The sequence below is a fragment of the Amblyraja radiata genome, chromosome 32 (assembly GCF_010909765.2).
Source record: "Amblyraja radiata isolate CabotCenter1 chromosome 32, sAmbRad1.1.pri, whole genome shotgun sequence".
NCBI lineage: Eukaryota > Metazoa > Chordata > Chondrichthyes > Rajiformes > Rajidae > Amblyraja > Amblyraja radiata.
Genome location: NC_045987.1, coordinates 9,765,668 through 9,780,716, shown reverse-complemented (window position 1 = coordinate 9,780,716; position 15,049 = coordinate 9,765,668). Strand labels below are relative to the sequence as shown.

General features: G+C 45.5%; 1 protein-coding gene across 6 annotated transcripts in view; it reads right to left on the bottom strand.

The window, feature by feature from the left end:
- The window catches only part of slc25a25 (solute carrier family 25 member 25), a 46,906-nt gene that overhangs the window by 18,515 nt on the left and 13,342 nt on the right, over positions 1-15,049 (bottom strand). Inside the window, exons 1-2 of one of the 6 annotated variants that reach the window (XR_004416671.1) lie at positions 4,913-4,927; positions 1,659-1,664 (exon numbers count right to left, since the gene is read on the bottom strand). The exons of 3 other annotated variants lie outside the window; for them this stretch is intronic. The gene's annotated coding sequence lies outside the window, so the exon portion shown is untranslated. Of the gene's footprint in view, positions 1-1,658; positions 1,665-2,608; positions 2,762-4,912; positions 4,928-15,049 lie in introns of those variants that run through there. 2 more of the 6 variants (XM_033049154.1, XM_033049155.1) reach the window with 2 other exon arrangements.

The window sequence follows — 15,049 nt, the reverse complement described above, 5'->3', positions numbered from 1 at the left end:
TTTATTGTGGTTGTGTGTTCTTTATTATTGTATCGCTGCAGACAACCCAAATTTCCACCAGCCTGGCTGTGTGGCAATAAATTATATCTAATCTAATCTAATCTAACATCAGAGTGGCACAGACTAGAGGTTGGGATCATCACAGGCTGTACCATCTCTGTGATCCTTTTTGCCTTGGCGACGAACATGATTGTCAAGTCTGCTGAGCCAGAGTGCCGGGGCCCTCGGACCAAGTCAGTAATACGCCAACCACCAATCAGAGCCTTCATGGACGACCTGACTGTCACCACTGAGTCAGTGCCAGGAAGCAGGTGGATCCTGCAGGGGTTGGAGAAACTGATTGGATGGGCAAGGATGAGGTTTAAGACAGGAAAATCAAGGTCACTGGTGCTGAAGAAGGGCAAAGTCATGGACAGGTTCCGCTTCAGCATCAAAGGGTCACCAATCCCAACTGTCTCCGAAAAGCCAGTGAAGGGAGTCTTGGCAAGGTGTTTAACAACAGCCTGAAGGATACAGCATCTGTCCAGGCAACCTGTCAGGAGCTGGAGAGCTGGTTGAGAGCAGTGGACCAGTCGGGGCTTCCCGGGGCTTCAAGGCATGGATTTACCAACATGGTATCCTGCCAAGGATGCTCTGGCCACTGCTTGTCTACGAAGTCCCAATATCCATCGTAGAGAGATTGGAGAGGAAAGTCAGCAGCTTTCTCAGAAGGTGGCTGGGACTGCCCAGGAGCCTTAGCAGCATCGCCCTTTACGGAAATAACACCAAGCTCCAGCTGCCCCTGAAGTCCCTGGAGGAGGAGGAGTTCAAGGTGACTCGGGCCAGAGAGGTGATGATGTACAGGGACTCCAGCGGCCCCAAGGTGGCTCAAGCAGGGGTGGAGGTGAAAACTGGGAGAAAGTGGAGAGCCGGCGAATCCGTGCTGCAAGCAGAGTCCCGGATACGCCACGGAGTCCTGGTGGGAGCAGTGACTCGGGGAAGAGCAGGCCTGGGAATCTTCCCATCTCCCCAGTTTGACAAGGCCAAGGGGAAGGAGAGGCGCAGGCTGGTCCAGGAGGAAGTGAGGGCAGTGGTGGAGGAGGAGAGGTGTACCAGAGCAGTTGGATTGAGGCAGCAGGGAGCCTGGACAAGGTGGGAGCAGGCCATGGACCGAAAAGTCACATGGACTGAGCTCTGGCAGGCTGAACCACAGCGCATCAAGTTCCTGGTCCAGGCAGTGTATGATGTCCTGCCCAGCCCATCGAACCTCTTCATCTGGGGCAAAGCGGAATCTCCAGATTGCCCGCAATGCTCAGGCAAGTTGGAACACATCCTGAGCTGTTGCCCAAAGTCTCTTGGGCAGGGCCGGTACACATGGCGTTCTCAAACCCATTGAAGAAGCCATCAGCATGGGAATCAGCAGCTGCAGACGAGAACGCCCCACCACCCAGATGATCACCTTCGTGAAGGCCGGAGTGCAGCTGCCAAGAACCACAGCAGCCAGGAATCAGTCAGGAATCCTGGCGACTGCGCAGGACTGGCAGCTTTCCGTAGACCTGGTGAAACAGCTGAAGTTTCCACAGCACATTGCCACGACCACCCTGAGGCCAGATATCCTCCTGGTCTCAGAGGCAACCAAAAACATCGTCTTGTTGGAACTGACAGTGCCGTTGGAGGACCGTCTGGAGGAGGCCCACGAGAGGAAGATGGCCAAGTATGAAGAGCTGGTCATAGACTGCCGTAAGCAGGGCTGGAAGGCAAGGTGTATGCCCATCGAGGTTGGCTGCAGAGGTTTTGCAGGGCAATCGCTCTACAAAGCCTTGAATGCACTGGGCATCAACGGAGTGGCAAGGAGAACGGCCATCAAGAACACCACAGAGGCAGCGGAGAAGGCATCAAGATGGCTCTGGATCAGGAGAGGAGGTCCATGGGGAGGAGCGAATGCCACCTGAACACAAGTCGTGGTCTGATCAACCACGGCTGGATCGCCTGGGTGAGGGTGTCTGATGTTGAAAGACCCGAAACACCTAGGTTACATCACTAGGTTACATCACTGATGATGTGTTCAGGAGCATCTATCGATGTATTTGTATCAACTTCTCTAAAAAAAGTCATGCTTTGCTTGGAAAAAAAAATCCATTTAACCATCCGTTTCCCAAAGTTCAATCTGTGGCCTTTGCATTTAAACACTGTACTTCACTATGGAGAAACAATGTATTTGCATCAATTATGTTAATTCCAAAGATTTGAAACTTAAATGTCATCACAAGATCTTTTTCCTCAATAAATAATTACTTGATGTTTTATTGTGGCTGAAGTTGCAGACCTGCAATAAAGTCTATTTCTTAGCTCAGGTCTTGTTATAATTAACCAGGATGTACAAGAATGCAGGAGAGGGCTAGACCAAATTCCATCTATACTCCATCCCTCTACTAAATATGAAATCTTAATTTAACTAAATGTACCCTTTACATTTAATTCCCAAAATGTTTTGTTCAACATACAGTCCATTTGACTCCTACTTCATTTAGGCTAATGGATTAAAAAGTCAACCATAACCTAAACAACCCAAACTTCCTGCTAGTCAGGTATTATTTAATTTTAATGCAGGAGTAAGTTTTCAACATACCAAAGTGACAGCAGCAGCTGTTTTACTCACGAGTGGTCATGCTGGCCATTGTTGTCAGGTTTCCAAGATGAGCCAGCCAGAATTCTGTGGAGTAACTGAATACCCAGCGTTACTTTAAAATACAGAGATCTTCTCCATGTGCATAAAGTTTAACTGCAACAATGAGGAACACAAAATAATTAAGAATTAAGTGTGTAATTCCCATAACTACTCTGATATGCCTCTCACCTTGGTCACAAAATGCCCTCATATTAAAGTTGATAAATGTCAATTTTTGCTTTAAAAACCTCAAGCTTTAGCTGGGCTTTCATCTTATGATTAGATGGATTTGTTTTTCTTATTCAAATTTATTCTCAAGATGTGAGGAACAAGCAAGTTATTATTCATACCCTTTGGACAGGCAATTTAGAAAAACTGAAAACTGTATTGCAAAGATGTTCCTAGAGTTCCAGAAATATGTCCAAACATGTGAACAATGACGACATATGCAAAACACGCAATGTAGAATAGAACTTGGAAATGATTACATTTCCATGTATTTACAATTCTGACCCCTAGCGGAGAGAGATTTTGGTGGAATTACTAAGAACTCTTCACATTGCTTAGATTATTTGCTCCACAGCCATGGTATGTTGCCAATATTTAAAATTCTAATCCCATACTTGGTTTTAAGTAATATTGAGCTTTGAGTTTTTGGAGATGAACTCATCTGGCAAACATTGTTACACAAAAGCCACATCAGGAGCAGGAATCAGCTGCAAGGACAAGTGTGATGAACCACTTGCCTCTGACTTGTGTGGTGAGTGAAAGCAATTGCCCACAACATCAAAACTCTATTTAATGAGCATGGCACGAAGGAGCACTGATAAAACTGAAGCCAATGGACATCAAAAGGGAAAAAAACTTCAATGGTTGCAGTTGTACCTCACACAAAAAGGATGATTATGGCTGTGTAGGAAAGAACTGCAAATGCTGGTTTAAACCGAAGATAGACACAAAAAGCTGGAGTAACTCAGCAGGACAAGCAGCATCTCTGGAGAGAAGGAATGGGCAACATGTCAGGTCAAGTCTGAAGAAGTGTCTCGACCCGAAACTTGACCCATTCCTTCTCTCCAGAGATGCTGCCTGTCCTGCTGAGGTACTCCAGCTTTTTGTGTCTATCTTGGATGATTATGGTTGTTTGAGATTAGTCATCCCAGCCTCAGGCCATAATGCAGCAGTCACTCAATGTAGTGTCTTGACTATCCACATCCAATTCAATGATATCAAAAGGTCCAATGTAGAGGTGTTCACTGGTGACTACATATTCTCAGCATCTGGAACAGTTCATGCATGTGTACAGTAAGACCTAAACAACACTGAGGCAAGAGCTGATGTGGCAAGTAACATGCATGCCACTAAAATGCATCGTAATGATCAACTCAAAAAAATCTAATCGCCTCTTGACATTCAATGCACCTCACCCGCCACACCTTGGTAGTCCTCATCGATCAAAAGTCAACTGGGCCAGCCACACAAATACTGTGGCTATAAAAGCAGGTTAAAAGCTGGGCATCCTGTGGCAAGTGACTAACTTCCTGATAACTTAGTCTTTCTAATGCATTCTAATGGGCCTGTCCCATTTAAGCGATTTTTTAGGCGACTGCCAAACGCTGGCAGTCACCTGAAATACCGTCGACTAGAATGGCAACTGCCAGAGTGGAACACACACACACATCGCTTCCTTCACCAGCCCATTATGCAGGCGGGGACAGGGTAATGGGGCTTTTTCACGGGGCGAGTTGACGCAAGATGTCTCCAGAGTGAAGTGGTCGTGGTCCAGCACGAGTCTCGCACGATATAACGGGGGGTAGATAAAGAGTTCCCACGGTACTCGGCATTTCTGTTATTTGTGCGAGTGACTTGTCCGTCTCCCGAGCTTTCGCGTTAAATCTTGAATGAACATCGTGAACTACACGTGACACAAATGATGTAACTTTTTTTTTCACACACTATAAATATCCTCCCTTGGTTGAATTGGCTCATTTGAAGACATGTTTTACTGTGTATGTGGGAGACACAGATGGACTGAGCACAGTACCTCGGTCTTACTGTGTGTGGGAGAGGGGGAGAAAGAGACGTACACTCACAGAGGCAGAGTCTCTCAGCCTGTGTAAGAGGGAGGGAGAGAGAGAGAGAGGCACACACAAGGTGGATGTGAAATCTCACCTGCCTGTTTCAGTGACAGACACCCGCCGCCAGTAAATGAAGACACCCCCATCTGTCTCCACCTCCTCTCCCTCGACTCCCCCACCTTTCCCTCCCAACTCCAGTCCCGTCCCGATCCCCTGGGAAACTGAATAGAGCAACAATATAGATATAGAAACTGAAACAATATAGAAACTGAATAGAGCAACATGGCAAAAACATCTCTGACACGCTTTACCCCCTTTCTTTGAGATTTTCTGGGAGCCATCTCTGCAAGTGTTCCTGTTAAAAAGATTATCCACAAATACAATAAATTGAATTGTATTGTATTGTATCCAACAATGACAATTAGGTGGGACGTCCTCGAAGGACACATGTTCCCTTGTCGATATTGAGACCACCTTTTTTACTCACCTTCTGTCCCCTCTGTCCAGCTTCCGGGTTTACCGTTCGCAGGAGTTCCCACGCGCTATATCTCTAAAATCTGAAGTTAGGTAATGTCTAAAGGAACTGCAGACGCTGGTTAATGCTGGTTAATACGCACAGAAGGACACAAAATGTTGGTGTAACTCAGCAGGTAAGTCAGATCTGGGAAGAAAAACATAAAAAGCTGGAGTAAGTCAGCGGGTCAGGCAGCATCTCTGGAGAAAAAGAATAGGTGGCGATTCGAATCGGAACCCTTCTTCAGACAGCCTAATCGGAATTGAGTCTGAAGATGTGTCTCGTCCCGAAACATCAGCTATTTTTCTCCAGAGATGCTGCTTGACTCGCTGAGTTACTCCAGCTTTTTGTGTCTGTCTTCGGTTTAAACCAGCATGTGCAGTTCACTCCTTACACGGGTCTCTGTACAACATTGATTGGTAGCGTTCCGGACCCTGCTTCGGAAAGGCATCGATCGCTAGTCGGCGAGGACTCCGAGCTGTATCTCTCAAAGAAGTACATGTGAAAAATTTCTCACGGACCATAAAATTGCGTAACCTTTCAGTAGTCCCTTTTAAAGTCCCTTTTAAAGATTATAGTTATTTTCTTGAATCTCATTAATATAACTCATGAATAAGTTGATGTCCATATGCTGATGCAAATCTTTATTTTTATTTATTTTTTAAATTCAATCCCACAGAAGACAATTTTTACTCACCTTCTGTCCCCTCTGTCCAGCTTCCGGGTTCACCGTTCGCAGGAGTTCCCACGGTAACCGCAAGAGTTATTACGGATATCGCACTGGCCACTACGTCCATATAATGTTGCAATGCTCAACCACAAGTGTACAAGTCACTCTTGGAGAAATTCAAACTTTCTTGAATTTTCTCCCGAGTGACCAAGTTAGACGACTACCTGCCGTTAGCGCCACGGTGGTCCACGGTGGTCCACGAATGCCGTACTGTTATCGCACGAGGTTCCCACGATGTTAAACTCTGGTTAACTCTTGCGTCAAGTCGCCCCGTGAAAAGGCCGCTTAAGCAGGGGGAAGCGCTGTCCGAATGATATTATCACGGTGCAAAGCGAATGTGATAGACACACAGGAAGGTTGGCGCTGTAATTAAGATGGTGAAAACAGTGTACGGGAAGGGTCACGCAAGTCCTTTAAAAGAGGGGGGGAGAAGGAGTGGAGACTACTTTTAAGAAGCCAGAGATGCACGGCTGTGAAGCTCGGCCAACATTAACATTACCGGTCGGTTATCCTTGGTTCTGAAAACTACTGCTTACGTTTTTTTCCCCCAATGAGCCAATGAAATTCACTGGTCAGCACCGGCTATAACCGACCTCCTGGCGACCCACCTACGGCACGAGAATTCTCACTACTCTCCATGGCAGCTTCATTCTGGTCGCCGCTAATTTTTCAACATGTTGAAAAATTGGCGACGACCATAATGAGGCCGCGACTAGTTCCCAGAATGCAGGAACTCCTCATGATCATGAAGGCGACTCCCTGGCAACCACCTGTGCACATGCGGCGACCGCTTAGTCTCCTGCAGTCGCCGAAGTGGTACAGGCCCACTAGCATGCTGAAAAATTGTCCGCGAGTAAAAATTGGTCGGCATGGAAAATTGGTCGGCATGGAACAGGCCCTTGAAAAATACTCCTCGACCAAACTGAGGCCGCGAGTATGTGGGAACTTCTCTCGAGCATGAAGGAGAGTTACATAGACCTCCTAGGACTACGTGTCGACCATGCTGCGAGTTTCAGTTGAGCGCAACTCTTCTAAACTCGCAAATTAGGTCCCCGCAGTGGGGCAGGCCCTTTAACAAAATGCATTATTTCCAGGACCGCCCAGAAGGACAAGGGATCTAGGTATTACTTGCAAATTCCCCTTCAAGTACATCCTGACATGTAACCCAATGAAGACTCTTTATTGTCACTAGGTTAAATCATTGACACCCTCCCCTGCAGCAGTGTGGGCGTACCTTTACCAGGACTGCAGCACATCATGAAAGTGGCTCAGCACCACTTGTTCAAATGGAATACATTCAAACCTTGTCAATAGTGTTCAGATCCTAAAAAATTGAATGAATAATAACATGCCAAAAGCTTTGTGCCAGACATAAATGTAAGCACTTTTTTTTTTTTTTTTTTTTTTTAAAATTGATTCATGTACAGCTACAAGTCAAGGTTCATTGGTCATTCAATAGCCCACAAGGCAAGAATGGTGAGCCATATTAATACAATGTAGGTAAAATGCACATTCACAGCTTGTTGTATCTGGTTGCTGGACTACTTCAGGCGAGCATTTAAGAGTCAACACGTAACAGTGGAGTCAAATAAATATAGGCTAAACTGGGTAAAGATTGAAGATGATCTTCCCCTAAAACAACAATTGTTTTCTTATTAAGACATCCAGTATTAGCACGGCCATCAATAAAACTGATACTTTATACCCCAGGTCATTTAAATAATTAATTGAATTTAAATTTGGTAGTTAGGGTGGTTTCTAGATGACTAACCCAGTAAAGGGCTATACTGCTTCTCTATCATTAAACTATTGTATCCTTTGATTGGCAGAGGCCCACTGGACAGTTTAAAATATTTTATGTCTATCTTCGGTTTAAACGAACATCTGCAGTTCCTTCCTACACAATCCAATTGAGCATCTGTAACGCAGCTTGTGTGCACAGTTGGGTTCCAGGGCAGGAAAGTGAATAGGCTCGCACTGATCTGGTGTACTTGCATGACATTTGCCAGGCTCTGCTCACACACATCTCTTCCAACCTTGTCCAATGCATCTGTTGCTCTCAATATGGCCTCTTTTACATCAGTGAGACCAAGTGCAGACTAGGCCACTGCTTTACCGACACCATTGGTTCCAGAGCCTTTCTGGATTATCCATTTTACCAGACCAACAGAGATCATGGCCTCTGAGTGAAATCCAACGATACTGAAATGGTCCATCAACGCTGCCAAGATACTGGCCTGCAAAGTCCAGCTGCGGATGTGGGCCATGGGAACGGATCTACCGGCTTCAGCCGGGCCAGAGTTCCAGAGCCCTGGCCACAGGGAGCAGATTTGGCCTGCCGATCAAAGTGAAAGTCCCGCCTTATCCAACATTGGTGCAACATTTTCTGGGGGACTTCTAGAGGGCATTTCCAGTGTCATTTCACTTCCAATGAAACCAGATACTACTGGTTTATCCACATGCACATTGTTTTATAAACTACTCAAAAAATTAAAGTTGCTATTGTTGGCAGAGAAACACTTGACAGTCCTGCTAGATTTTTCTCAGGTACTATTCAATTCAATTCAATTCAACTTTAATGTCATTGCACAAATACTGAGTATGGGTACAACGAAATGCAGTTTTGCGTCAGTCCGTAGTAGTAGTGCAATATAGAAATTTAAAAAAATAAAAATAGAGGATACAGAATAACCAGAAATACAGAATAATTAGACAATGGGGACGGAGGGACCGGAGGAATCTATCGGCGGGACTCCGAGTTCAGCAATGCGACGGTATAATTGTAGAAGCTGTTCCTCATCCTACTGGTACGAGACCTGAGGCTCCTGTACCGCCTCCCTGATGGGAGGAGGGCAAACAGTCCATGGTTGGGGTCTTTAATGATCTTCCCAGCCCGTTTCAGACACCGTTTTCGGTGGAGGGCATCCATGACAGGGAGCGGGGCACCGATGATGTGCTGCGCGGTTTTCACCACCCATTGTAGTGCCTTCCTGTCCGCAACAGTGCAGCTGCTGTACCATACCGTGAAGCAGGTGGTCAGGATGCTCTCGATGGTACAGCGGTAGAAGTTGGTCAGGATCTGGGGGGACAGGTGGGCTTTCTTGAGCCTCCTCAGGAAGTAAAGGCGCTGCTGTGCCTTTTTGATCAGCTTGGAGGTGTTGAGGGACGAGGACAAATCCTCCGAGATGTGTACCCCGAGGAATTTGTAGCTGGAGACGCGCTCCACCTCAGTCCCGTTTATATGGATGGGGGTATGTCTGCCCCCTCTGACCTTCCTGAAGTCGACAATAATTTCCTTCGTCTTCTTAGAGTTGAGGACGAGGTTATTGTTGGCACACCAGGTTGTCAGGTGCTGGACCTCCTCTCTGTAGGCTGACTCATCGTTGTCACTGATCAGTCCTACCACCGTGGTGTCGTCAGCAACTAACCTGCATATTTAAAGTATGTTTTTCCAAAATATCAATGAAATATCACAAATGCCTTAATATCAGTTTATATTAACTTAATGTGTACAAAGGAACTGCAGATGCTGGTTTACACCAAAGATAGACACAAAATGCTGGAGTATTTCTGGATAGAAGGAATGGGTGACGTTTCAGGTCGAAACCCATCTTCAGACTGGGAGTCAAGGGAGACGGAGACAGAGATATGGAAGGGTCAGGTGTGAAAATGAGATCAATTAGACAAAAAGTCTAAAATTAATAACTCTTTGTATTAAATATCTTAAGCCATTAAATACTCCCCAGAGCTTTAATTAGTATCTTTCTATTTAAAATTCAAGATTTTCCTTAAAGACTATTTGGCATCAATCAACACTAGACAGCTAAAGAAGCATTCTTACATTGGATGGAAATTTGAGTGACAGGCCAACTTGTACCTAGCGAATCAAAATCTACCAACAGCAATTAATTAAGAAGGTTGTAGCTGAGTGGCCCGATTAAAATTTTAAAAAGTGACAGTCCAAAGGATTTCCCAGATGGGATGTTTGTCTTGCTCTTCACCCTGTATACAGCAGACTTTAACTATAAGTCTGACACATGCCACGTACAGAAATATTCAGATGATACAGCGATTGTGGCATGTGTAAGGAACGGGCAGGAGGAGGAATACAGGAACTTGACCAGTTCCTTTTGCGCCTGGAGTGAAGAGAACTGTCTCATCCTGAACACAACTAAGACTAAAGAGATGGTGGTTAACTTTGACACGTCCAAGCACCCCCTTCAGCTGGTCAACGCTGCAGGGGCTGACATTGAGGTGGTGCAGACATATAAATACCTTGGAGTGCACCTTGATAACAAACTGGACTGGTCTGTCAACTCTGACTCCCTCTACAAAAAAGGCCTGAGCAGACTCTTTTTCCTCAGAAGGCTCAAATCCTTCAATGTGTGTAATGATATGCTGCACATGTTTTACAACACTGTGGTTGCAAGTGTTATTTTCTACGCTGTTGTCTGCTGGGGCAACAGCATTAGTGCAAATAACAACAAGAAGCTGGTCAAACTGGTTAAACGAGCTAGCTCAGTGCTGGAGGGGAGAGTAGACTCTGGGATGGATGTGCTTGAGAGGCGTATGAGGCACAAGGTGCAGGTCATCCTGAAAAACCCCGGGCATCCCCTCCATATAATTCTGGCGAGTCAAAAGAGCACTCGGAACAACAACCGGCTCCTCTCCCTGCCCTGTAGAACGGAGCGGTTCAGGAGATCCTTCACCCCTGCAGCCATTAGATTTTATAATTCGCTGTAGGAGGATGCATTTTGCAATTTTTAATTGTTAATTATTGGTCATTTTAAGTATTTATTGCTCTCTGGTAGTGTCCACATTGTATTCTATGTATTTTCTGTCTGCGTTCGTTTTGAATCTGTGGGTTTATTGATTGGGGGCTTCTGGACATCTGAATTTCCCTGAGGGGATCAATAAAGTATTTATTATTATTATTATTATTATTAGTATATAGAGGGTAATTTAAATGTTTCTTTAACTTCAACCAGAGTAAAATTCTTTACTGTAAATACCAACGTAAAATTGAAGACGAGACCAAAGTAATACTATTTGATACTTAATTCCATTTTTTTTTTTGCAATTAAAAAAGTACTAATTTAAACATCATTAATATTAACAAATTGCTGCTGTTACAATGGGAATCAAAATGCAATTAATACTTTGATGTGGAAAAAAATAATTATGTGTGACCAGCCCATACAATTACTTAATCACACAAAATGTGAGGCAACTTCAATCCTCATGCTGGCCCAAAGAAAGGAACATTGACACATCAGTCCAGGATAACAACTAAAGATATTATAATGCCGCCAGAACATTGGTATTCCAATCATTTTAGTATGTGGATAGCTTATTTTGACTGCAGTATGCTAGTCTTGTGCACCTGAAGACAACTATTACCATAGCACAAGTCAGTAAAAGGAGAGATGGATATTAGTGGTTGTGGTGCTAATGAAATAGACTACAGGTCTCTGCCCAGTAACAAAATAAGTTAGGTTCCAAAAGAAAATTTAGTTATGGGAAATTCAATGACAAGAAGGTCACCCATTCCTTCTCTCCAGAGATGCTGCCTGTCCCGCTGAGTTACTCCCACTTTTTGTGTACATCTATAAGAAATGAAAAGTCAGACACTAGCAATCTCCTTCCTACAACGATGTAGTAAATTGATAGCACACTCTGCTTAATTTGATGAGTGAAAACGTACATGTTTCAGTCCACACATCATTCATCCAGTGGCCGTCGTTGCCAGATGGAATATTGCAGGTGCGTGATTTTAAAACCTCACACCTGCCCCCAACCTCCAATTGAAATACTTTGCAGCCTATTTACTCCATGAAGAAGGATTATATCTTCCTGGTTTTCATAGACCTGCGTTTCAAAGACTATCCAAACATGCTCCCTTATCCTTTGTTGCAACAAAGAATCTTTAAGTAGAGGTTCATTTATTAAGGAAACTTCGCATTGTTCCAAATACCAGGTTTTACCACCAGGTGGCACAAACAATGGCTGCCCCGCCAATGGTCTGTCTTCATCTTTTTCCTTCTTTGTGTTTTTAGTTTGTTGTAAAATGTATGTTGTAGTTTATCTTCAGTTATGTGCTGGGGGGAGGGGGGGTTGAAACTTGTTTTATCTCTCTCCTCGACGGAGATGTGACTTTTTCCATGTCACATCTCCGGCCTTAACATCATGGAGTTTACGGCCTCTTGCTGGGACTTTGGGTCTCCAACTTCTGTGGACTTTAACATGTCGGAGCAGGCAATCCCTTTGCCAAGGGTCGGCCATTAGTGCTCCAACATGAGGGAGCTGCGGACTTTAACATCATGGAGCCCACGGTCCCTGGTTATGGACCGACTTCGGGAACTCCAAGCCGCGGGGTTTCGACCATCCTCGCCCCAACGTGGGAGCTTGATTGCCGGCTGCAGATGGTTCGACTCGCCCGACCACGGGAGAAAATTAGGAAAGAAGATAAGACTTTATTGCCTTCCATCACAGTGGGGAATGTGGAGGAGCCGATGCGGTGGATGTTCATGTCAATTTTTGATGTAGTTGTGTGTCTTGTTTTTTTGGTATGACTGCATGACTAACCAAATTTCTCGTATGTTGCAAAACACATTTGGCTAATAAATTACGATTATGAATACTTTTGAACGGAAAGCTTTCTGGAGCACTAGTATGGGTGTTGTGGGCTGAAGGGACTGGTTTCCACAGGGCTAGTATGGACATTGTGGGCCAAATTGATTCTTGGGGTGCCAGCTCAGTCACTCAAGCCTGATGTGCTGGCAGCTCACTCATGGCTGGCAGTTGACTCACGGCTATTTCTTGAAATTCCATTTCAAGCAGGGTGCAAGGCCACCAAATTCAAATGCAGTTTCCTGCCATTTCAAGGAGGGTGCAAGGCCACCGAATTCAAGTGAAGTTCCTACCACTTCAAGCAGGGTGCAAGGGCACCGAATTCAAGTACAGTTTCCGACCACTTCAAGCAGGGTGCAAGGCCACCGATTTCAAGTGGAGTTTCATACCACTTCAAGCAGCAAACCACCACAAAACACCACACTCAGTTCAGTAGACATTCAGTGTGTTCAGTTGATTCACAGCTCAGACAGTTCTCCCTCCCCCATCTTGCAGACTGAGCTACACCCACACTTCCAGGTTTTATAATCCCTCCCCCTCCCACCAGAAGGGTCGTGGCCTTCATGGCGTGATTGACAGGAGAGAGATTCTCAACATTTTTAAAACACTAATAACACTTTTATTTTTCATTGATGGAAAGAATCCTCTGCACCTGATGAGCGGAGGGGGACTGAGTAAGATGGCCAAAAATCACAGCCGTAAGTGGTAGCGTTTTATCTAAAATCAATATATAGTGCAAACAGGGAGTTGTCAAGTTTAGACTTTTAATCCTGTGCTTTATTTTAAACCAACCACTTGCTGTGCTTTCTTTCAAACCAACCACCACCAACATCCCTTTTGCTGTGCTTTATTTCAAACCAACAACATTTTCATTTTCAAACCACATTAAGGGCACTCAAGGTCAGTAAAACCACACTCAGTTTAGTAGAAATGTGTTCAGTGTTATTCACAGCTCAGACTGAGAGACGTGACCCTCTCGCTCCATCTCGTAGTCACTGACTGAGGCACTCTACACTTCCGGGTTTTATAGTCCCTCCAGAAGGGCTGTGGGACTATCACAAAACCAGGAGTGAGAATCTCAACATTTTTTAAACACTAATAACTCTTTTATTTTTCATCGATGGGAAAAATCCTCTTGTCCTGCGCAGTGGAGGGGGACTCTGAGTAAGATGGCCAAAAATCACAGCCGTAAGTGGCAGCGTTTTTTCTAAAATCAATTTACAGAACAGGAAGTGGTCAAGATCAGACTTTTAGTAATATCTACATACTTTTAAAACTGTGTGTGTGTGTGTGTGTGTGTGTGCGTGCGTGTGTATGTATGTCAGGTGTATGGCCTTTGATTCATTGGTCCGCCAAAACCACACGCTAAAACTCCGAGATTTTTTACCATTTTGCTTGCGATTTCACTTTTACATTCGCATATCCACTCATTAAATTCCGTCATTTTTCTGTGCACATTTTTTAATAAAATCCTTCCCCCCCCCCCCCCATTCACTCATTTTTTCGCCTCATGCTGGCCAGCGACCATAACAACTGCTGCTGCCCGGCTCCTCCAAAACCGCCTACATTTTTCCCATTTCGCTAGCGATTTTTCTTCCTCCACCCCCCCCCCCTCCGGCCCGGCTCTGTCACGCTGGCCGAAGCCAAAGATCGCCTGTTTCCTCCCCCCCCTGCTTTTCGCCGTCCTCGCTGGCTTGCACTATCCGAAAATCCCACGAGTCAACGGCCTGTCAGCCCGCAGGCGCATTGAGAACGTACGCAACGTCTCGACGGGCGTACGCAGCGTCTCGACGGCATACGTCTAGCGCGTGGTGTTGCGCTATGACGTCAGGCCGCCCCTCCCGTTGCAACTGTGCTTTGCGGGAACAGACCCAACGGGTCTGCACTTGGTCTAGTAGATATATAAAACCCTGATCTTATTATCTTCCGGTTTGCGTGTTTTTTATATTTGCGTAAAAACGGTACACGATAGCACTACGATTTGTCGACACCTCATTCGCCATTCTCCTGTGCTGCAAGTGCAACAAGTATATTACAAGTTATTAAGGTTTAAAAGTCTTTAAAACCGCTCTGCTGCATCCGCTGTCAGTCACCGGCGGCGCCCGCCTCATCTGGCTTTGCACAGCCACAGCACGCGGCCCGCAGTGAGGAGAATATTCCAACGTGAAAGGGAAAGGCGGCACCCGCCTCGCCCGGCATTCCATAGAGGGAGAGACTGAGGATGGGGAAAGGAGAGGGAGGGAGAAATTTGGGCAGGGGAGGGGAAAGAAGAGGAAGGGTGAATAGATGGGGAAGGGAGTGCTGGGGAAGAGAGGGAATAGAGGGAGAGGAGGGGGGAATGGGGAAGTAGGGAGTGGGGAATAGAGGGACGGAGGGCGTTGGGGGACCAGGCCTCCCGTGTGGCAGGGACTAAACGGGTCCCACTTAGTCTAGTTTTGTTATAAAGTTCAGAT